General features: G+C 43.9%; 62 non-coding genes and 5 pseudogenes across 62 annotated transcripts; all 67 read left to right on the forward strand.

Moving 5' to 3' along the window:
• Positions 1-114: 114 nt before the first annotated feature.
• LOC131731261 (5S ribosomal RNA) lies at positions 115-233 on the forward strand. The gene has a single exon (XR_009324677.1). It is a non-coding gene; the product is annotated as a 5S ribosomal RNA (ribosomal RNA).
• A 114-nt stretch (positions 234-347) lies between these two features.
• LOC131731262 (5S ribosomal RNA) lies at positions 348-466 on the forward strand. Its single transcript, XR_009324678.1, has one exon. It is a non-coding gene; the product is annotated as a 5S ribosomal RNA (ribosomal RNA).
• Positions 467-566: 100 nt separating this feature from the next.
• LOC131731263 (5S ribosomal RNA) lies at positions 567-685 on the forward strand. Its single transcript, XR_009324679.1, has one exon. It is a non-coding gene; the product is annotated as a 5S ribosomal RNA (ribosomal RNA).
• Positions 686-785: 100 nt separating this feature from the next.
• On the forward strand, positions 786-904 carry LOC131731264 (5S ribosomal RNA). Its single transcript, XR_009324680.1, has one exon. It is a non-coding gene; the product is annotated as a 5S ribosomal RNA (ribosomal RNA).
• Positions 905-1,018: 114 nt separating this feature from the next.
• Positions 1,019-1,137, forward strand: LOC131731411 (5S ribosomal RNA). Its single transcript, XR_009324826.1, has one exon. It is a non-coding gene; the product is annotated as a 5S ribosomal RNA (ribosomal RNA).
• Positions 1,138-1,251: 114 nt separating this feature from the next.
• On the forward strand, positions 1,252-1,370 carry LOC131731265 (5S ribosomal RNA). Its single transcript, XR_009324681.1, has one exon. It is a non-coding gene; the product is annotated as a 5S ribosomal RNA (ribosomal RNA).
• Positions 1,371-1,470: 100 nt separating this feature from the next.
• LOC131731510 (5S ribosomal RNA) lies at positions 1,471-1,579 on the forward strand (annotated as a pseudogene).
• Positions 1,580-1,693: 114 nt separating this feature from the next.
• LOC131731266 (5S ribosomal RNA) lies at positions 1,694-1,812 on the forward strand. Its single transcript, XR_009324682.1, has one exon. It is a non-coding gene; the product is annotated as a 5S ribosomal RNA (ribosomal RNA).
• A 114-nt stretch (positions 1,813-1,926) lies between these two features.
• On the forward strand, positions 1,927-2,045 carry LOC131731267 (5S ribosomal RNA). The gene has a single exon (XR_009324683.1). It is a non-coding gene; the product is annotated as a 5S ribosomal RNA (ribosomal RNA).
• Positions 2,046-2,145: 100 nt separating this feature from the next.
• Positions 2,146-2,264, forward strand: LOC131731268 (5S ribosomal RNA). The gene has a single exon (XR_009324684.1). It is a non-coding gene; the product is annotated as a 5S ribosomal RNA (ribosomal RNA).
• Positions 2,265-2,378: 114 nt separating this feature from the next.
• On the forward strand, positions 2,379-2,497 carry LOC131731270 (5S ribosomal RNA). The gene has a single exon (XR_009324686.1). It is a non-coding gene; the product is annotated as a 5S ribosomal RNA (ribosomal RNA).
• Positions 2,498-2,597: 100 nt separating this feature from the next.
• LOC131731423 (5S ribosomal RNA) lies at positions 2,598-2,716 on the forward strand. Its single transcript, XR_009324838.1, has one exon. It is a non-coding gene; the product is annotated as a 5S ribosomal RNA (ribosomal RNA).
• A 114-nt stretch (positions 2,717-2,830) lies between these two features.
• Positions 2,831-2,949, forward strand: LOC131731271 (5S ribosomal RNA). Its single transcript, XR_009324687.1, has one exon. It is a non-coding gene; the product is annotated as a 5S ribosomal RNA (ribosomal RNA).
• A 100-nt stretch (positions 2,950-3,049) lies between these two features.
• LOC131731272 (5S ribosomal RNA) lies at positions 3,050-3,168 on the forward strand. Its single transcript, XR_009324688.1, has one exon. It is a non-coding gene; the product is annotated as a 5S ribosomal RNA (ribosomal RNA).
• A 114-nt stretch (positions 3,169-3,282) lies between these two features.
• Positions 3,283-3,401, forward strand: LOC131731273 (5S ribosomal RNA). The gene has a single exon (XR_009324689.1). It is a non-coding gene; the product is annotated as a 5S ribosomal RNA (ribosomal RNA).
• A 114-nt stretch (positions 3,402-3,515) lies between these two features.
• LOC131731274 (5S ribosomal RNA) lies at positions 3,516-3,634 on the forward strand. Its single transcript, XR_009324690.1, has one exon. It is a non-coding gene; the product is annotated as a 5S ribosomal RNA (ribosomal RNA).
• A 100-nt stretch (positions 3,635-3,734) lies between these two features.
• Positions 3,735-3,843, forward strand: LOC131731511 (5S ribosomal RNA; annotated as a pseudogene).
• Positions 3,844-3,957: 114 nt separating this feature from the next.
• LOC131731275 (5S ribosomal RNA) lies at positions 3,958-4,076 on the forward strand. The gene has a single exon (XR_009324691.1). It is a non-coding gene; the product is annotated as a 5S ribosomal RNA (ribosomal RNA).
• Positions 4,077-4,190: 114 nt separating this feature from the next.
• Positions 4,191-4,309, forward strand: LOC131731276 (5S ribosomal RNA). Its single transcript, XR_009324692.1, has one exon. It is a non-coding gene; the product is annotated as a 5S ribosomal RNA (ribosomal RNA).
• A 114-nt stretch (positions 4,310-4,423) lies between these two features.
• LOC131731277 (5S ribosomal RNA) lies at positions 4,424-4,542 on the forward strand. The gene has a single exon (XR_009324693.1). It is a non-coding gene; the product is annotated as a 5S ribosomal RNA (ribosomal RNA).
• Positions 4,543-4,642: 100 nt separating this feature from the next.
• LOC131731278 (5S ribosomal RNA) lies at positions 4,643-4,761 on the forward strand. The gene has a single exon (XR_009324694.1). It is a non-coding gene; the product is annotated as a 5S ribosomal RNA (ribosomal RNA).
• Positions 4,762-4,875: 114 nt separating this feature from the next.
• Positions 4,876-4,994, forward strand: LOC131731279 (5S ribosomal RNA). The gene has a single exon (XR_009324695.1). It is a non-coding gene; the product is annotated as a 5S ribosomal RNA (ribosomal RNA).
• A 100-nt stretch (positions 4,995-5,094) lies between these two features.
• Positions 5,095-5,213, forward strand: LOC131731281 (5S ribosomal RNA). The gene has a single exon (XR_009324697.1). It is a non-coding gene; the product is annotated as a 5S ribosomal RNA (ribosomal RNA).
• A 100-nt stretch (positions 5,214-5,313) lies between these two features.
• LOC131731512 (5S ribosomal RNA) lies at positions 5,314-5,422 on the forward strand (annotated as a pseudogene).
• Positions 5,423-5,536: 114 nt separating this feature from the next.
• LOC131731282 (5S ribosomal RNA) lies at positions 5,537-5,655 on the forward strand. The gene has a single exon (XR_009324698.1). It is a non-coding gene; the product is annotated as a 5S ribosomal RNA (ribosomal RNA).
• Positions 5,656-5,769: 114 nt separating this feature from the next.
• LOC131731463 (5S ribosomal RNA) lies at positions 5,770-5,888 on the forward strand. The gene has a single exon (XR_009324876.1). It is a non-coding gene; the product is annotated as a 5S ribosomal RNA (ribosomal RNA).
• Positions 5,889-6,002: 114 nt separating this feature from the next.
• Positions 6,003-6,121, forward strand: LOC131731433 (5S ribosomal RNA). The gene has a single exon (XR_009324848.1). It is a non-coding gene; the product is annotated as a 5S ribosomal RNA (ribosomal RNA).
• A 100-nt stretch (positions 6,122-6,221) lies between these two features.
• Positions 6,222-6,340, forward strand: LOC131731283 (5S ribosomal RNA). The gene has a single exon (XR_009324699.1). It is a non-coding gene; the product is annotated as a 5S ribosomal RNA (ribosomal RNA).
• Positions 6,341-6,440: 100 nt separating this feature from the next.
• On the forward strand, positions 6,441-6,559 carry LOC131731376 (5S ribosomal RNA). The gene has a single exon (XR_009324791.1). It is a non-coding gene; the product is annotated as a 5S ribosomal RNA (ribosomal RNA).
• Positions 6,560-6,659: 100 nt separating this feature from the next.
• On the forward strand, positions 6,660-6,778 carry LOC131731284 (5S ribosomal RNA). Its single transcript, XR_009324700.1, has one exon. It is a non-coding gene; the product is annotated as a 5S ribosomal RNA (ribosomal RNA).
• A 114-nt stretch (positions 6,779-6,892) lies between these two features.
• Positions 6,893-7,011, forward strand: LOC131731285 (5S ribosomal RNA). Its single transcript, XR_009324701.1, has one exon. It is a non-coding gene; the product is annotated as a 5S ribosomal RNA (ribosomal RNA).
• Positions 7,012-7,111: 100 nt separating this feature from the next.
• On the forward strand, positions 7,112-7,230 carry LOC131731286 (5S ribosomal RNA). The gene has a single exon (XR_009324702.1). It is a non-coding gene; the product is annotated as a 5S ribosomal RNA (ribosomal RNA).
• Positions 7,231-7,344: 114 nt separating this feature from the next.
• LOC131731287 (5S ribosomal RNA) lies at positions 7,345-7,463 on the forward strand. The gene has a single exon (XR_009324703.1). It is a non-coding gene; the product is annotated as a 5S ribosomal RNA (ribosomal RNA).
• Positions 7,464-7,563: 100 nt separating this feature from the next.
• On the forward strand, positions 7,564-7,682 carry LOC131731288 (5S ribosomal RNA). The gene has a single exon (XR_009324704.1). It is a non-coding gene; the product is annotated as a 5S ribosomal RNA (ribosomal RNA).
• A 114-nt stretch (positions 7,683-7,796) lies between these two features.
• LOC131731409 (5S ribosomal RNA) lies at positions 7,797-7,915 on the forward strand. The gene has a single exon (XR_009324824.1). It is a non-coding gene; the product is annotated as a 5S ribosomal RNA (ribosomal RNA).
• A 100-nt stretch (positions 7,916-8,015) lies between these two features.
• Positions 8,016-8,134, forward strand: LOC131731289 (5S ribosomal RNA). The gene has a single exon (XR_009324705.1). It is a non-coding gene; the product is annotated as a 5S ribosomal RNA (ribosomal RNA).
• Positions 8,135-8,248: 114 nt separating this feature from the next.
• LOC131731290 (5S ribosomal RNA) lies at positions 8,249-8,367 on the forward strand. The gene has a single exon (XR_009324706.1). It is a non-coding gene; the product is annotated as a 5S ribosomal RNA (ribosomal RNA).
• A 100-nt stretch (positions 8,368-8,467) lies between these two features.
• On the forward strand, positions 8,468-8,586 carry LOC131731292 (5S ribosomal RNA). The gene has a single exon (XR_009324708.1). It is a non-coding gene; the product is annotated as a 5S ribosomal RNA (ribosomal RNA).
• Positions 8,587-8,686: 100 nt separating this feature from the next.
• LOC131731293 (5S ribosomal RNA) lies at positions 8,687-8,805 on the forward strand. The gene has a single exon (XR_009324709.1). It is a non-coding gene; the product is annotated as a 5S ribosomal RNA (ribosomal RNA).
• A 114-nt stretch (positions 8,806-8,919) lies between these two features.
• Positions 8,920-9,038, forward strand: LOC131731294 (5S ribosomal RNA). Its single transcript, XR_009324710.1, has one exon. It is a non-coding gene; the product is annotated as a 5S ribosomal RNA (ribosomal RNA).
• Positions 9,039-9,138: 100 nt separating this feature from the next.
• Positions 9,139-9,257, forward strand: LOC131731446 (5S ribosomal RNA). Its single transcript, XR_009324860.1, has one exon. It is a non-coding gene; the product is annotated as a 5S ribosomal RNA (ribosomal RNA).
• Positions 9,258-9,357: 100 nt separating this feature from the next.
• On the forward strand, positions 9,358-9,476 carry LOC131731447 (5S ribosomal RNA). The gene has a single exon (XR_009324861.1). It is a non-coding gene; the product is annotated as a 5S ribosomal RNA (ribosomal RNA).
• A 100-nt stretch (positions 9,477-9,576) lies between these two features.
• Positions 9,577-9,695, forward strand: LOC131731416 (5S ribosomal RNA). The gene has a single exon (XR_009324831.1). It is a non-coding gene; the product is annotated as a 5S ribosomal RNA (ribosomal RNA).
• A 100-nt stretch (positions 9,696-9,795) lies between these two features.
• LOC131731417 (5S ribosomal RNA) lies at positions 9,796-9,914 on the forward strand. The gene has a single exon (XR_009324832.1). It is a non-coding gene; the product is annotated as a 5S ribosomal RNA (ribosomal RNA).
• Positions 9,915-10,015: 101 nt separating this feature from the next.
• LOC131731295 (5S ribosomal RNA) lies at positions 10,016-10,134 on the forward strand. The gene has a single exon (XR_009324711.1). It is a non-coding gene; the product is annotated as a 5S ribosomal RNA (ribosomal RNA).
• A 100-nt stretch (positions 10,135-10,234) lies between these two features.
• On the forward strand, positions 10,235-10,353 carry LOC131731296 (5S ribosomal RNA). The gene has a single exon (XR_009324712.1). It is a non-coding gene; the product is annotated as a 5S ribosomal RNA (ribosomal RNA).
• A 100-nt stretch (positions 10,354-10,453) lies between these two features.
• Positions 10,454-10,572, forward strand: LOC131731466 (5S ribosomal RNA; annotated as a pseudogene).
• A 100-nt stretch (positions 10,573-10,672) lies between these two features.
• Positions 10,673-10,791, forward strand: LOC131731297 (5S ribosomal RNA). The gene has a single exon (XR_009324713.1). It is a non-coding gene; the product is annotated as a 5S ribosomal RNA (ribosomal RNA).
• A 100-nt stretch (positions 10,792-10,891) lies between these two features.
• Positions 10,892-11,010, forward strand: LOC131731298 (5S ribosomal RNA). The gene has a single exon (XR_009324714.1). It is a non-coding gene; the product is annotated as a 5S ribosomal RNA (ribosomal RNA).
• Positions 11,011-11,110: 100 nt separating this feature from the next.
• Positions 11,111-11,229, forward strand: LOC131731299 (5S ribosomal RNA). The gene has a single exon (XR_009324715.1). It is a non-coding gene; the product is annotated as a 5S ribosomal RNA (ribosomal RNA).
• Positions 11,230-11,343: 114 nt separating this feature from the next.
• LOC131731300 (5S ribosomal RNA) lies at positions 11,344-11,462 on the forward strand. The gene has a single exon (XR_009324716.1). It is a non-coding gene; the product is annotated as a 5S ribosomal RNA (ribosomal RNA).
• Positions 11,463-11,562: 100 nt separating this feature from the next.
• LOC131731302 (5S ribosomal RNA) lies at positions 11,563-11,681 on the forward strand. The gene has a single exon (XR_009324717.1). It is a non-coding gene; the product is annotated as a 5S ribosomal RNA (ribosomal RNA).
• Positions 11,682-11,781: 100 nt separating this feature from the next.
• LOC131731450 (5S ribosomal RNA) lies at positions 11,782-11,900 on the forward strand. The gene has a single exon (XR_009324864.1). It is a non-coding gene; the product is annotated as a 5S ribosomal RNA (ribosomal RNA).
• A 100-nt stretch (positions 11,901-12,000) lies between these two features.
• On the forward strand, positions 12,001-12,119 carry LOC131731304 (5S ribosomal RNA). Its single transcript, XR_009324719.1, has one exon. It is a non-coding gene; the product is annotated as a 5S ribosomal RNA (ribosomal RNA).
• Positions 12,120-12,219: 100 nt separating this feature from the next.
• On the forward strand, positions 12,220-12,338 carry LOC131731305 (5S ribosomal RNA). The gene has a single exon (XR_009324720.1). It is a non-coding gene; the product is annotated as a 5S ribosomal RNA (ribosomal RNA).
• Positions 12,339-12,452: 114 nt separating this feature from the next.
• LOC131731306 (5S ribosomal RNA) lies at positions 12,453-12,571 on the forward strand. Its single transcript, XR_009324721.1, has one exon. It is a non-coding gene; the product is annotated as a 5S ribosomal RNA (ribosomal RNA).
• Positions 12,572-12,685: 114 nt separating this feature from the next.
• LOC131731548 (5S ribosomal RNA) lies at positions 12,686-12,804 on the forward strand. Its single transcript, XR_009324902.1, has one exon. It is a non-coding gene; the product is annotated as a 5S ribosomal RNA (ribosomal RNA).
• Positions 12,805-12,904: 100 nt separating this feature from the next.
• Positions 12,905-13,023, forward strand: LOC131731427 (5S ribosomal RNA). The gene has a single exon (XR_009324842.1). It is a non-coding gene; the product is annotated as a 5S ribosomal RNA (ribosomal RNA).
• Positions 13,024-13,123: 100 nt separating this feature from the next.
• LOC131731307 (5S ribosomal RNA) lies at positions 13,124-13,242 on the forward strand. Its single transcript, XR_009324722.1, has one exon. It is a non-coding gene; the product is annotated as a 5S ribosomal RNA (ribosomal RNA).
• Positions 13,243-13,342: 100 nt separating this feature from the next.
• On the forward strand, positions 13,343-13,461 carry LOC131731308 (5S ribosomal RNA). Its single transcript, XR_009324723.1, has one exon. It is a non-coding gene; the product is annotated as a 5S ribosomal RNA (ribosomal RNA).
• A 114-nt stretch (positions 13,462-13,575) lies between these two features.
• Positions 13,576-13,694, forward strand: LOC131731428 (5S ribosomal RNA). The gene has a single exon (XR_009324843.1). It is a non-coding gene; the product is annotated as a 5S ribosomal RNA (ribosomal RNA).
• Positions 13,695-13,794: 100 nt separating this feature from the next.
• Positions 13,795-13,913, forward strand: LOC131731309 (5S ribosomal RNA). The gene has a single exon (XR_009324724.1). It is a non-coding gene; the product is annotated as a 5S ribosomal RNA (ribosomal RNA).
• Positions 13,914-14,013: 100 nt separating this feature from the next.
• On the forward strand, positions 14,014-14,132 carry LOC131731310 (5S ribosomal RNA). Its single transcript, XR_009324725.1, has one exon. It is a non-coding gene; the product is annotated as a 5S ribosomal RNA (ribosomal RNA).
• A 114-nt stretch (positions 14,133-14,246) lies between these two features.
• Positions 14,247-14,365, forward strand: LOC131731429 (5S ribosomal RNA). Its single transcript, XR_009324844.1, has one exon. It is a non-coding gene; the product is annotated as a 5S ribosomal RNA (ribosomal RNA).
• A 114-nt stretch (positions 14,366-14,479) lies between these two features.
• On the forward strand, positions 14,480-14,598 carry LOC131731424 (5S ribosomal RNA). Its single transcript, XR_009324839.1, has one exon. It is a non-coding gene; the product is annotated as a 5S ribosomal RNA (ribosomal RNA).
• A 100-nt stretch (positions 14,599-14,698) lies between these two features.
• On the forward strand, positions 14,699-14,817 carry LOC131731391 (5S ribosomal RNA). The gene has a single exon (XR_009324806.1). It is a non-coding gene; the product is annotated as a 5S ribosomal RNA (ribosomal RNA).
• A 100-nt stretch (positions 14,818-14,917) lies between these two features.
• Positions 14,918-15,036, forward strand: LOC131731468 (5S ribosomal RNA; annotated as a pseudogene).
• The last annotated feature ends 87 nt before the right edge of the window (positions 15,037-15,123 follow it).

Here is a 15,123-nt window from a genome sequence, read left to right on the forward strand (position 1 = left end):
TTACATTTTTGTAATTACATTTTACAATTGAAATGTGTGGAGGACAAAAGGAAATTTTGGAGGAATCACCCCCAGCTCACTAAACATAAAAGTCATGAAAGCAGAACTGCAATCGCCTGCGGCCACACCACCTTGAATAAGCCTGATCTCGTCTGATCTCAGAAGCTAAGCAATGTTGGGCTTGGTTAGTACTTGGATGGGAGACCACCTGGGAATATCAAGTGCTGCAGGCATTACATTTTTGTAATTACATTTTACAATTGAAATGTGTGGAGGACAAAAGGAAATTTTGGAGGAATCACCCCCAGCTCACTAAACATAAAAGTCATGAAAGCAGAAATGCAATCGCCTGCGGCCACACCACCTTGAATAAGCCTGATCTCGTCTGATCTCAGAAGCTAAGCAATGTTGGGCTTGGTTAGTACTTGGATGGGAGACCACCTGGGAATATCAAGTGCTGCAGGCATTACATTTTACAATTGAAATGTGTGGAGGACAAAAGGAAATTTTGGAGGAATCACCCCCAGCTCACTAAACATAAAAGTCATGAAAGCAGAAATGCAATCGCCTGCGGCCACACCACCTTGAATAAGCCTGATCTCGTCTGATCTCAGAAGCTAAGCAATGTTGGGCTTGGTTAGTACTTGGATGGGAGACCACCTGGGAATATCAAGTGCTGCAGGCATTACATTTTACAATTGAAATGTGTGGAGGACAAAAGGAAATTTTGGAGGAATCACCCCCAGCTCACTAAACATAAAAGTCATGAAAGCAGAAATGCATTCGCCTGCGGCCACACCACCTTGAATAAGCCTGATCTCGTCTGATCTCAGAAGCTAAGCAATGTTGGGCTTGGTTAGTACTTGGATGGGAGACCACCTGGGAATATCAAGTGCTGCAGGCATTACATTTTTGTAATTACATTTTACAATTGAAATGTGTGGAGGACAAAAGGAAATTTTGGAGGAATCACCCCCAGCTCACTAAACATAAAAGTCATGAAAGCAGAAATGCAATCGCCTGCGGCCACACCACCTTGAATAAGCCTGATCTCGTCTGATCTCAGAAGCTAAGCAATGTTGGGCTTGGTTAGTACTTGGATGGTAGACCACCTGGGAATATCAAGTGCTGCAGGCATTACATTTTTGTAATTACATTTTACAATTGAAATGTGTGGAGGACAAAAGGAAATTTTGGAGGAATCACCCCCAGCTCACTAAACATAAAAGTCATGAAAGCAGAACAGCAATCGCCTGCGGCCACACCACCTTGAATAAGCCTGATCTCGTCTGATCTCAGAAGCTAAGCAATGTTGGGCTTGGTTAGTACTTGGATGGGAGACCACCTGGGAATATCAAGTGCTGCAGGCATTACATTTTACAATTGAAATGTGTGGAGGACAAAAGGAAATTTTGGAGGAATCACCCCCAACTCACTAAACATAAAAGTCATGAAAGCAGAACAGCAATCGCCTGCGGCCACACCACCTTGAATAAGTCTGATCTCAGAAGCTAAGCAATGTTGGGCTTGGTTAGTACTTGGATGGGAGACCACCTGGGAATATCAAGTGCTGCAGGCATTACATTTTTGTAATTACATTTTACAATTGAAATTTGTGGAGGACAAAAGGAAATTTTGGAGGAATCACCCCCAGCTCACTAAACATAAAAGTCATGAAAGCAGAAATGCAATCGCCTGCGGCCACACCACCTTGAATAAGCCTGATCTCGTCTGATCTCAGAAGCTAAGCAATGTTGGGCTTGGTTAGTACTTGGATGGGAGACCACCTGGGAATATCAAGTGCTGCAGGCATTACATTTTTGTAATTACATTTTACAATTGAAATTTGTGGAGGACAAAAGGAAATTTTGGAGGAATCACCCCCAGCTCACTAAACATAAAAGTCATGAAAGCAGAAATGCAATCGCCTGCGGCCACACCACCTTGAATAAGCCTGATCTCGTCTGATCTCAGAAGCTAAGCAATGTTGGGCTTGGTTAGTACTTGGATGGGAGACCACCTGGGAATATCAAGTGCTGCAGGCATTACATTTTACAATTGAAATGTGTGGAGGACAAAAGGAAATTTTGGAGGAATCTCCCCCAGCTCACTAAACATAAAAGTCATGAAAGCAGAAATGCAATCGCCTGCGGCCACACCACCTTGAATAAGCCTGATCTCGTCTGATCTCAGAAGCTAAGCAATGTTGGGCTTGGTTAGTACTTGGATGGGAGACCACCTGGGAATATCAAGTGCTGCAGGCATTACATTTTTGTAATTACATTTTACAATTGAAATGTGTGGAGGACAAAAGGAAATTTTGGAGGAATCACCCCCAGCTCACTAAACATAAAAGTCATGAAAGCAGAAATGCAATCGCCTGCGGCCACACCACCTTGAATAAGCCTGATCTCGTCTGATCTCAGAAGCTAAGCAATGTTGGGCTTGGTTAGTACTTGGATGGGAGACCACCTGGGAATATCAAGTGCTGCAGGCATTACATTTTACAATTGAAATGTGTGGAGGACAAAAGGAAATTTTGGAGGAATCACCCCCAGCTCACTAAACATAAAAGTCATGAAAGCAGAAATGCAATCGCTTGCGGCCACACCACCTTGAATAAGCCTGATCTCGTATGATCTCAGAAGCTAAGCAATGTTGGGCTTGGTTAGTACTTGGATGGGAGACCACCTGGGAATATCAAGTGCTGCAGGCATTACATTTTAGTAATTACAATTTACAATTGAAATGTGTGGAGGACAAAAGGAAATTTTGGAGGAATCACCCCCAGCTCACTAAACATAAAAGTCATGAAAGCAGAAATGCAATCGCCTGCGGCCACACCACCTTGAATAAGCCTGATCTCGTCTGATCTCAGAAGCTAAGCAATGTTGGGCTTGGTTAGTACTTGGATGGGAGACCACCTGGGAATATCAAGTGCTGCAGGCATTACATTTTACAATTGAAATGTGTGGAGGACAAAAGGAAATTTTGGAGGAATCACCCCCAGCTCACTAAACATAAAAGTCATGAAAGCAGAAATGCATTCGCCTGCGGCCACACCACCTTGAATAAGCCTGATCTCGTCTGATCTCAGAAGCTAAGCAATGTTGGGCTTGGTTAGTACTTGGATGGGAGACCACCTGGGAATATCAAGTGCTGCAGGCATTACATTTTTGTAATTACATTTTACAATTGAAATGTGTGGAGGACAAAAGGAAATTTTGGAGGAATCACCCCCAGCTCACTAAACATAAAAGTCATGAAAGCAGAAATGCAATCGCCTGCGGCCACACCACCTTGAATAAGCCTGATCTCGTCTGATCTCAGAAGCTAAGCAATGTTGGGCTTGGTTAGTACTTGGATGGGAGACCACCTGGGAATATCAAGTGCTGCAGGCATTACATTTTTGTAATTACATTTTACAATTGAAATGTGTGGAGGACAAAAGGAAATTTTGGAGGAATCACCCCCAGCTCACTAAACATAAAAGTCATGAAAGCAGAACAGCAATCGCCTGCGGCCACACCACCTTGAATAAGCCTGATCTCGTCTGATCTCAGAAGCTAAGCAATGTTGGGCTTGGTTAGTACTTGGATGGGAGACCACCTGGGAATATCAAGTGCTGCAGGCATTACATTTTACAATTGAAATGTGTGGAGGACAAAAGGAAATTTTGGAGGAATCACCCCCAACTCACTAAACATAAAAGTCATGAAAGCAGAACAGCAATCGCCTGCGGCCACACCACCTTGAATAAGTCTGATCTCAGAAGCTAAGCAATGTTGGGCTTGGTTAGTACTTGGATGGGAGACCACCTGGGAATATCAAGTGCTGCAGGCATTACATTTTTGTAATTACATTTTACAATTGAAATTTGTGGAGGACAAAAGGAAATTTTGGAGGAATCACCCCCAGCTCACTAAACATAAAAGTCATGAAAGCAGAAATGCAATCGCCTGCGGCCACACCACCTTGAATAAGCCTGATCTCGTCTGATCTCAGAAGCTAAGCAATGTTGGGCTTGGTTAGTACTTGGATGGGAGACCACCTGGGAATATCAAGTGCTGCAGGCATTACATTTTTGTAATTACATTTTACAATTGAAATGTGTGGAGGACAAAAGGAAATTTTGGAGGAATCACCCCCAGCTCACTAAACATAAAAGTCATGAAAGCAGAAATGCAATCGCCTGCGGCCACACCACCTTGAATAAGCCTGATCTCGTCTGATCTCAGAAGCTAAGCAATGTTGGGCTTGGTTAGTACTTGGATGGGAGACCACCTGGGAATATCAAGTGCTGCAGGCATTACATTTTTGTAATTACATTTTACAATTGAAATGTGTGGAGGACAAAAGGAAATTTTGGAGGAATCACCCCCAGCTCACTAAACATAAAAGTCATGAAAGCAGAAATGCAATCGCCTGCGGCCACACCACCTTGAATAAGCCTGATCTCGTCTGATCTCAGAAGCTAAGCAATGTTGGGCTTGGTTAGTACTTGGATGGGAGACCACCTGGGAATATCAAGTGCTGCAGGCATTACATTTTACAATTGAAATGTGTGGAGGACAAAAGGAAATTTTGGAGGAATCACCCCCAGCTCACTAAACATAAAAGTCATGAAAGCAGAAATGCAATCGCCTGCGGCCACACCACCTTGAATAAGCCTGATCTCGTCTGATCTCAGAAGCTAAGCAATGTTGGGCTTGGTTAGTACTTGGATGGGAGACCACCTGGGAATATCAAGTGCTGCAGGCATTACATTTTTGTAATTACATTTTACAATAGAAATGTGTGGAGGACAAAAGGAAATTTTGGAGGAATCACCCCCAGCTCACTAAACATAAAAGTCATGAAAGCAGAACAGCAATCGCCTGCGGCCACACCACCTTGAATAAGCCTGATCTCGTCTGATCTCAGAAGCTAAGCAATGTTGGGCTTGGTTAGTACTTGGATGGGAGACCACCTGGGAATATCAAGTGCTGCAGGCATTACATTTTACAATTGAAATGTGTGGAGGACAAAAGGAAATTTTGGAGGAATCACCCCCAGCTCACTAAACATAAAAGTCATGAAAGCAGAAATGCAATCGCCTGCGGCCACACCACCTTGAATAAGCCTGATCTCGTCTGATCTCAGAAGCTAAGCAATGTTGGGCTTGGTTAGTACTTGGATGGGAGACCACCTGGGAATATCAAGTGCTGCAGGCATTACATTTTACAATTGAAATGTGTGGAGGACAAAAGGAAATTTTGGAGGAATCACCCCCAACTCACTAAACATAAAAGTCATGAAAGCAGAACAGCAATCGCCTGCGGCCACACCACCTTGAATAAGTCTGATCTCAGAAGCTAAGCAATGTTGGGCTTGGTTAGTACTTGGATGGGAGACCACCTGGGAATATCAAGTGCTGCAGGCATTACATTTTTGTAATTACATTTTACAATTGAAATTTGTGGAGGACAAAAGGAAATTTTGGAGGAATCACCCCCAGCTCACTAAACATAAAAGTCATGAAAGCAGAAATGCAATCGCCTGCGGCCACACCACCTTGAATAAGCCTGATCTCGTCTGATCTCAGAAGCTAAGCAATGTTGGGCTTGGTTAGTACTTGGATGGGAGACCACCTGGGAATATCAAGTGCTGCAGGCATTACATTTTTGTAATTACATTTTACAATTGAAATGTGTGGAGGACAAAAGGAAATTTTGGAGGAATCACCCCCAGCTCACTAAACATAAAAGTCATGAAAGCAGAAATGCAATCGCCTGCGGCCACACCACCTTGAATAAGCCTGGTCTCGTCTGATCTCAGAAGCTAAGCAATGTTGGGCTTGGTTAGTACTTGGATGGGAGACCACCTGGGAATATCAAGTGCTACAGGCATTACGTTTTTGTAATTACATTTTACAATTGAAATGTGTGGAGGACAAAAGGAAATTTTGGAGGAATCACCCCCAGCTCACTAAACATAAAAGTCATGAAAGCAGAAATGCAATTGCCTGCGGCCACACCAACTTGAATAAGCCTGATCTCGTCTGATCTCAGAAGCTAAGCAATGTTGGGCTTGGTTAGTACTTGGATGGGAGACCACCTGGGAATATCAAGTGCTGCAGGCATTACATTTTACAATTGAAATGTGTGGAGGACAAAAGGAAATTTTGGAGGAATCACCCCCAGCTCACTAAACATAAAAGTCATGAAAGCAGAAATGCAATCGCCTGCGGCCACACCACCTTGAATAAGCCTGATCTCGTCTGATCTCAGAAGCTAAGCAATGTTGGGCTTGGTTAGTACTTGGATGGGAGACCACCTGGGAATATCAAGTGCTGCAGGCATTACATTTTACAATTGAAATGTGTGGAGGACAAAAGGAAATTTTGGAGGAATCACCCCCAGCTCACTAAACATAAAAGTCATGAAAGCAGAAATGCAATCGCCTGCAGCCACACCACCTTGAATAAGCCTGATCTCGTCTGATCTCAGAAGCTAAGCAATGTTGGGCTTGGTTAGTACTTGGATGGGAGACCACCTGGGAATATCAAGTGCTGCAGGCATTACATTTTACAATTGAAATGTGTGGAGGACAAAAGGAAATTTTGGAGGAATCACCCCCAGCTCACTAAACATAAAAGTCATGAAAGCAGAAATGCAAACGCCTGCGGCCACACCACCTTGAATAAGCCTGATCTCGTCTGATCTCAGAAGCTAAGCAATGTTGGGCTTGGTTAGTACTTGGATGGGAGACCACCTGGGAATATCAAGTGCTGCAGGCATTACATTTTTGTAATTACATTTTACAATTGAAATGTGTGGAGGACAAAAGGAAATTTTGGAGGAATCACCCCCAGCTCACTAAACATAAAAGTCATGAAAGCAGAAATGCAATCGCCTGCGGCCACACCACCTTGAATAAGCCTGATCTCGTCTGATCTCAGAAGCTAAGCAATGTTGGGCTTGGTTAGTACTTGGATGGGAGACCACCTGGGAATATCAAGTGCTGCAGGCATTACATTTTACAATTGAAATGTGTGGAGGACAAAAGGAAATTTTGGAGGAATCACCCCCAGCTCACTAAACATAAAAGTCATGAAAGCAGAAATGCAATCGCCTGCGGCCACACCACCTTGAATAAGCCTGATCTCGTCTGATCTCAGAAGCTAAGCAATGTTGGGCTTGGTTAGTACTTGGATGGGAGACCACCTGGGAATATCAAGTGCTGCAGGCATTACATTTTTGTAATTACATTTTACAATTGAAATGTGTGGAGGACAAAAGGAAATTTTGGAGGAATCACCCCCAGCTCACTAAACATAAAAGTCATGAAAGCAGAAATGCAATCGCCTGCGGCCACACCACCTTGAATAAGCCTGATCTCGTCTGATCTCAGAAGCTAAGCAATGTTGGGCTTGGTTAGTACTTGGATGGGAGACCACCTGGGAATATCAAGTGCTGCAGGCATTACATTTTACAATTGAAATGTGTGGAGGACAAAAGGAAATTTTGGAGGAATCACCCCCAGCTCACTAAACATAAAAGTCATGAAAGCAGAAATGCAATCGCCTGCGGCCACACCACCTTGAATAAGCCTGATCTCGTCTGATCTCAGAAGCTAAGCAATGTTGGGCTTGGTTAGTACTTGGATGGGAGACCACCTGGGAATATCAAGTGCTGCAGGCATTACATTTTTGTAATTACATTTTACAATTGAAATGTGTGGAGGACAAAAGGAAATTTTGGAGGAATCACCCCCAGCTCACTAAACATAAAAGTCATGAAAGCAGAAATGCAATCGCCTGCGGCCACATCACCTTGAATAAGCCTGATCTCGTCTGATCTCAGAAGCTAAGCAATGTTGGGCTTGGTTAGTACTTGGATGGGAGACCACCTGGGAATATCAAGTGCTGCAGGCATTACATTTTACAATTGAAATGTGTGGAGGACAAAAGGAAATTTTGGAGGAATCACCCCCAGCTCACTAAACATAAAAGTCATGAAAGCAGAAATGCAATCGCCTGCGGCCACACCACCTTGAATAAGCCTGATCTCGTCTGATCTCAGAAGCTAAGCAATGTTGGGCTTGGTTAGTACTTGGATGGGAGACCACCTGGGAATATCAAGTGCTGCAGGCATTACATTTTTGTAATTACATTTTACAATTGAAATGTGTGGAGGACAAAAGGAAATTTTGGAGGAATCACCCCCAGCTCACTAAACATAAAAGTCATGAAAGCAGAAATGCAATCGCCTGCGGCCACACCACCTTGAATAAGCCTGATCTCGTCTGATCTCAGAAGCTAAGCAATGTTGGGCTTGGTTAGTACTTGGATGGGAGACCACCTGGGAATATCAAGTGCTGCAGGCATTACATTTTACAATTGAAATGTGTGGAGGACAAAAGGAAATTTTGGAGGAATCACCCCCAGCTCACTAAACATAAAAGTCATGAAAGCAGAAATGCAATCGCCTGCGGCCACACCACCTTGAATAAGCCTGATCTCGTCTGATCTCAGAAGCTAAGCAATGTTGGGCTTGGTTAGTACTTGGATGGGAGACCACCTGGGAATATCAAGTGCTGCAGGCATTACATTTTACAATTGAAATGTGTGGAGGACAAAAGGAAATTTTGGAGGAATCACCCCCAGCTCACTAAACATAAAAGTCATGAAAGCAGAAATGCAATCGCCTGCGGCCACACCACCTTGAATAAGCCTGATCTCGTCTGATCTCAGAAGCTAAGCAATGTTGGGCTTGGTTAGTACTTGGATGGGAGACCACCTGGGAATATCAAGTGCTGCAGGCATTACATTTTTGTAATTACATTTTACAATTGAAATGTGTGGAGGACAAAAGGAAATTTTGGAGGAATCACCCCCAGCTCACTAAACATAAAAGTCATGAAAGCAGAACAGCAATCGCCTGCGGCCACACCACCTTGAATAAGCCTGATCTCGTCTGATCTCAGAAGCTAAGCAATGTTGGGCTTGGTTAGTACTTGGATGGGAGACCACCTGGGAATATCAAGTGCTGCAGGCATTACATTTTACAATTGAAATGTGTGGAGGACAAAAGGAAATTTTGGAGGAATCACCCCCAGCTCACTAAACATAAAAGTCATGAAAGCAGAAATGCAATCGCCTGCGGCCACACCACCTTGAATAAGCCTGATCTCGTCTGATCTCAGAAGCTACGCAATGTTGGGCTTGGTTAGTACTTGGATGGGAGACCACCTGGGAATATCAAGTGCTGCAGGCATTACATTTTACAATTGAAATGTGTGGAGGACAAAAGGAAATTTTGGAGGAATCACCCCCAGCTCACTAAACATAAAAGTCATGAAAGCAGAAATGCAATCGCCTGCGGCCACACCACCTTGAATAAGCCTGATCTCGTCTGATCTCAGAAGCTACGCAATGTTGGGCTTGGTTAGTACTTGGATGGGAGACCACCTGGGAATATCAAGTGCTGCAGGCATTACATTTTACAATTGAAATGTGTGGAGGACAAAAGGGAATTTTGGAGGAATCACCCCCAGCTCACTAAACATAAAAGTCATGAAAGCAGAAATGCAATCGCCTGCGGCCACACCACCTCGAATAAGCCTGATCTCGTCTGATCTCAGAAGCTAAGCAATGTTGGGCTTGGTTAGTACTTGGATGGGAGACCACCTGGGAATATCAAGTGCTGCAGGCATTACATTTTACAATTGAAATGTGTGGAGGACAAAAGGAAATTTTGGAGGAATCACCCCCAGCTCACTAAACATAAAAGTCATGAAAGCAGAAATGCAATCGCCTGCGGCCACACCACCTCGAATAAGCCTGATCTCGTCTGATCTCAGAAGCTAAGCAATGTTGGGCTTGGTTAGTACTTGGATGGGAGACCACCTGGGAATATCAAGTGCTGCAGGCATTACATTTTACAATTGAAATGTGTGGAGGACAAAAGGAAATTTTGGAGGAATCACCCCCCAGCTCACTAAACATAAAAGTCATGAAAGCAGAAATGCAATCGCCTGCGGCCACACCACCTTGAATAAGCCTGATCTCGTCTGATCTCAGAAGCTAAGCAATGTTGGGCTTGGTTAGTACTTGGATGGGAGACCACCTGGGAATATCAAGTGCTGCAGGCATTACATTTTACAATTGAAATGTGTGGAGGACAAAAGGAAATTTTGGAGGAATCACCCCCAGCTCACTAAACATAAAAGTCATGAAAGCAGAAATGCAATCGCCTGCGGCCACACCACCTTGAATAAGCCTGATCTCGTCTGATCTCAGAAGCTAAGCAATGTTGGGCTTGGTTAGTACTTGGATGGGAGACCACCTGGGAATATCAAGTGCTGCAGGCATTACATTTTACAATTGAAATGTGTGGAGGACAAAAGGAAATTTTGGAGGAATCACCCCCAGCTCACTAAACATAAAAGTCATGAAAGCAGAAATGCAATCGCCTGCGGCCACACCACCTTGAATAAGCCTGATCTCGTCTGATTTCAGAAGCTAAGCAATGTTGGGCTTGGTTAGTACGTGGATGGGAGACCACCTGGGAATATCAAGTGCTGCAGGCATTACATTTTACAATTGAAATGTGTGGAGGACAAAAGGAAATTTTGGAGGAATCACCCCCAGCTCACTAAACATAAAAGTCATGAAAGCAGAAATGCAATCGCCTGCGGCCACACCACCTTGAATAAGCCTGATCTCGTCTGATCTCAGAAGCTAAGCAATGTTGGGCTTGGTTAGTACTTGGATGGGAGACCACCTGGGAATATCAAGTGCTGCAGGCATTACATTTTACAATTGAAATGTGTGGAGGACAAAAGGAAATTTTGGAGGAATCACCCCCAGCTCACTAAACATAAAAGTCATGAAAGCAGAACTGCAATCGCCTGCGGCCACACCACCTTGAATAAGCCTGATCTCGTCTGATCTCAGAAGCTAAGCAATGTTGGGCTTGGTTAGTACTTGGATGGGAGACCACCTGGGAATATCAAGTGCTGCAGGCATTACATTTTACAATTGAAATGTGTGGAGGACAAAAGGAAATTTTGGAGGAATCACCCCCAGCTCACTAAACATAAAAGTCATGAAAGCAGAAATGCAATCGCCTGCGGCCACACCACCTTGAATAAGCCTGATCTCGTCTGATCTCAGAAGCTAAGCAATGTTGGGCTTGGTTAGTACTTGGATGGGAGACCACCTGGGAATATCAAGTGCTGCAGGCATTACATTTTTGTAATTACATTTTACAATTGAAATGTGTGGAGGACAAAAGGAAATTTTGGAGGAATCACCCCCAGCTCACTAAACATAAAAGTCATGAAAGCAGAACTGCAATCGCCTGCGGCCACACCACCTTGAATAAGCCTGATCTCGTCTGATCTCAGAAGCTAAGCAATGTTGGGCTTGGTTAGTACTTGGATGGGAGACCACCTGGGAATATCAAGTGCTGCAGGCATTACATTTTACAATTGAAATGTGTGGAGGACAAAAGGAAATTTTGGAGGAATCACCCCCAGCTCACTAAACATAAAAGTCATGAAAGCAGAAATGCAATCGCCTGCGGCCACACCACCTTGAATAAGCCTGATCTCGTCTGATCTCAGAAGCTAAGCAATGTTGGGCTTGGTTAGTACTTGGATGGGAGACCACCTGGGAATATCAAGTGCTGCAGGCATTACATTTTACAATTGAAATGTGTGGAGGACAAAAGGAAATTTTGGAGGAATCACCCCCAGCTCACTAAACATAAAAGTCATGAAAGCAGAAATGCAATCGCCTGCGGCCACACCACCTTGAATAAGCCTGATCTCGTCTGATCTCAGAAGCTAAGCAATGTTGGGCTTGGTTAGTGCTTGGATGGGAGACCACTTGGGAATATCAAGTGCTGCAGGCATTACATTTTACAATTGAAATGTGTGGAGGACAAAAGGAAATTTTGGAGGAATCACCCCCAGCTCACTAAACATAAAAGTCATGAAAGCAGAAATGCAATCGCCTGCGGCCACACCACCTTGAATAAGCCTGATCTCGTCTGATCTCAGAAGCTAAGCAATGTTGGGCTTGGTTAGTACTTGGATGGGAGACCACCTGGGAATATCAAGTGCTGCAGGCATTACATTTTACAATTGAAATGTGTGGAGGACAAAAGGAAATTTTGGAGGAATCACCCCCAGCTCACTAAACATAAAAGTCATGAAAGCAGAAATGCAATCGCCTGCGGCCACACCACCTTGAATAAGCCTGATCTCGTCTGATCTCAGAAGCTAAGCAATGTTGGGCTTGGTTAGTACTTGGATGGGAGACCACCTGGGAATATCAAGTGCTGCAGGCATTACATTTTTGTAATTACATTTTACAATTGAAATGTGTGGAGGACAAAAGGAAATTTTGGAGGAATCACCCCCAGCTCACTAAACATAAAAGTCATGAAAGCAGAACTGCAATCGCCTGCGGCCACACCACCTTGAATAAGCCTGATCTCGTCTGATCTCAGAAGCTAAGCAATGTTGGGCTTGGTTAGTACTTGGATGGGAGACCACCTGGGAATATCAAGTGCTGCAGGCATTACATTTTAGTAATTACATTTTACAATTGAAATGTGTGGAGGACAAAAGGAAATTTTGGAGGAATCACCCCCAGCTCACTAAACATAAAAGTCATGAAAGCAGAAATGCAATCGCCTGCGGCCACACCACCTTGAATAAGCCTGATCTCGTCAGATCTCAGAAGCTAAGCAATGTTGGGCTTGGTTAGTACTTGGATGGGAGACCACCTGGGAATATCAAGTGCTGCAGGCATTACATTTTACAATTGAAATGTGTGGAGGACAAAAGGAAATTTTGGAGGAATCACCCCCAGCTCACTAAACATAAAAGTCATGAAAGCAGAAATGCAATCGCCTGCGGCCACACCACCTTGAATAAGCCTGATCTCGTCTGATCTCAGAAGCTAAGCAATGTTGGGCTTGGTTAGTACGTGGATGGGAGACCACCTGGGAATATCAAGTGCTGCAGGCATTACATTTTACAATTGAAATGTGTGGAGGACAAAAGGAAATTTTGGAGGAATCACCCCCAGCTCACTAAACATAAAAGTCATGAAAGCAGAAATGCAATCGCCTGCGGCCACACCACCTTGAATAAGCCTGATCTCGTCTGATCTCAGAAGCTAAGCAATGTTGGGCTTGGTTAGTACTTGGATGGGAGACCACCTGGGAATATCAAGTGCTGCAGGCATTACATTTTACAATTGAAATGTGTGGAGGACAAAAGGAAATTTTGGAGGAATCACCCCCAGCTCACTAAACATAAAAGTCATGAAAGCAGAAATGCAATCGCCTGCGGCCACACCACCTTGAATAAGCCTGATCTCGTCTGATCTCAGAAGCTAAGCAATGTTGGGCTTGGTTAGTACTTGGATGGGAGACCACCTGGGAATATCAAGTGCTGCAGGCATTACATTTTTGTAATTACATTTTACAATTGAAATGTGTGGAGGACAAAAGGAAATTTTGGAGGAATCACCCCCAGCTCACTAAACATAAAAGTCATGAAAGCAGAAATGCAATCGCCTGCGGCCACACCACCTTGAATAAGCCTGATCTCGTCTGATCTCAGAAGCTAAGCAATGTTGGGCTTGGTTAGTACGTGGATGGGAGACCACCTGGGAATATCAAGTGCTGCAGGCATTACATTTTACAATTGAAATGTGTGGAGGACAAAAGGAAATTTTGGAGGAATCACCCCCAGCTCACTAAACATAAAAGTCATGAAAGCAGAAATGCAATCGCCTGCGGCCACACCACCTTGAATAAGCCTGATCTCGTCTGATCTCAGAAGCTAAGCAATGTTGGGCTTGGTTAGTACTTGGATGGGAGACCACCTGGGAATATCAAGTGCTGCAGGCATTACATTTTACAATTGAAATGTGTGGAGGACAAAAGGAAATTTTGGAGGAATCACCCCCAGCTCACTAAACATAAAAGTCATGAAAGCAGAAATGCAATCGCCTGCGGCCACACCACCTTGAATAAGCCTGATCTCGTCTGATCTCAGAAGCTAAGCAATGTTGGGCTTGGTTAGTACTTGGATGGGAGACCACCTGGGAATATCAAGTGCTGCAGGCATTACATTTTTGTAATTACATTTTACAATTGAAATGTGTGGAGGACAAAAGGAAATTTTGGAGGAATCACCCCCAGCTCACTAAACATAAAAGTCATGAAAGCAGAAATGCAATCGCCTGCGGCCACACCACCTTGAATAAGCCTGATCTCGTCTGATCTCAGAAGCTAAGCAATGTTGGGCTTGGTTAGTACTTGGATGGGAGACCACCTGGGAATATCAAGTGCTACAGGCATTACATTTTTGTAATTACATTTTACAATTGAAATGTGTGGAGGACAAAAGGAAATTTTGGAGGAATCACCCCCAGCTCACTAAACATAAAAGTCATGAAAGCAGAAATGCAATCGCCTGCGGCCACACCACCTTGAATAAGCCTGATCTCGTCTGATCTCAGAAGCTAAGCAATGTTGGTCTTGGTTAGTACTTGGATGGGAGACCACCTGGGAATATCAAGTGCTGCAGGCATTACATTTTACAATTGAAATGTGTGGAGGACAAAAGGAAATTTTGGAGGAATCACCCCCAGCTCACTAAACATAAAAGTCATGAAAGCAGAAATGCAATCGCCTGCGGCCACACCACCTTGAATAAGCCTGATCTCGTCTGATCTCAGTAGCTAAGCAATGTTGGGCTTGGTTAGTACTTGGATGGGAGACCACCTGGGAATATCAAGTGCTGCAGGCATTACATTTTACAATTGAAATGTGTGGAGGACAAAAGGAAATTTTGGAGGAATCACCCCCAGCTCACTAAACATAAAAGTCATGAAAGCAGAAACGCAATCGCCTGCGGCCACACCATCTTGAATAAGCCTGATCTCGTCTGATCTCAGAAGCTAAGCAATGTTGGGCTTGGTTAGTACTTGGATGGGAGACCACCTGGGATTATCAAGTGCTGCAGGCATTACATTTTACAATTGAAATGTGTGGAGGACAAAAGGAAATTTTGGAGGAATCACCCCCAGCTCACTAAACATAAAAGTCATGAAAG

Source organism: Acipenser ruthenus, unplaced genomic scaffold (genome assembly GCF_902713425.1).
Source record: "Acipenser ruthenus unplaced genomic scaffold, fAciRut3.2 maternal haplotype, whole genome shotgun sequence".
NCBI lineage: Eukaryota > Metazoa > Chordata > Actinopteri > Acipenseriformes > Acipenseridae > Acipenser > Acipenser ruthenus.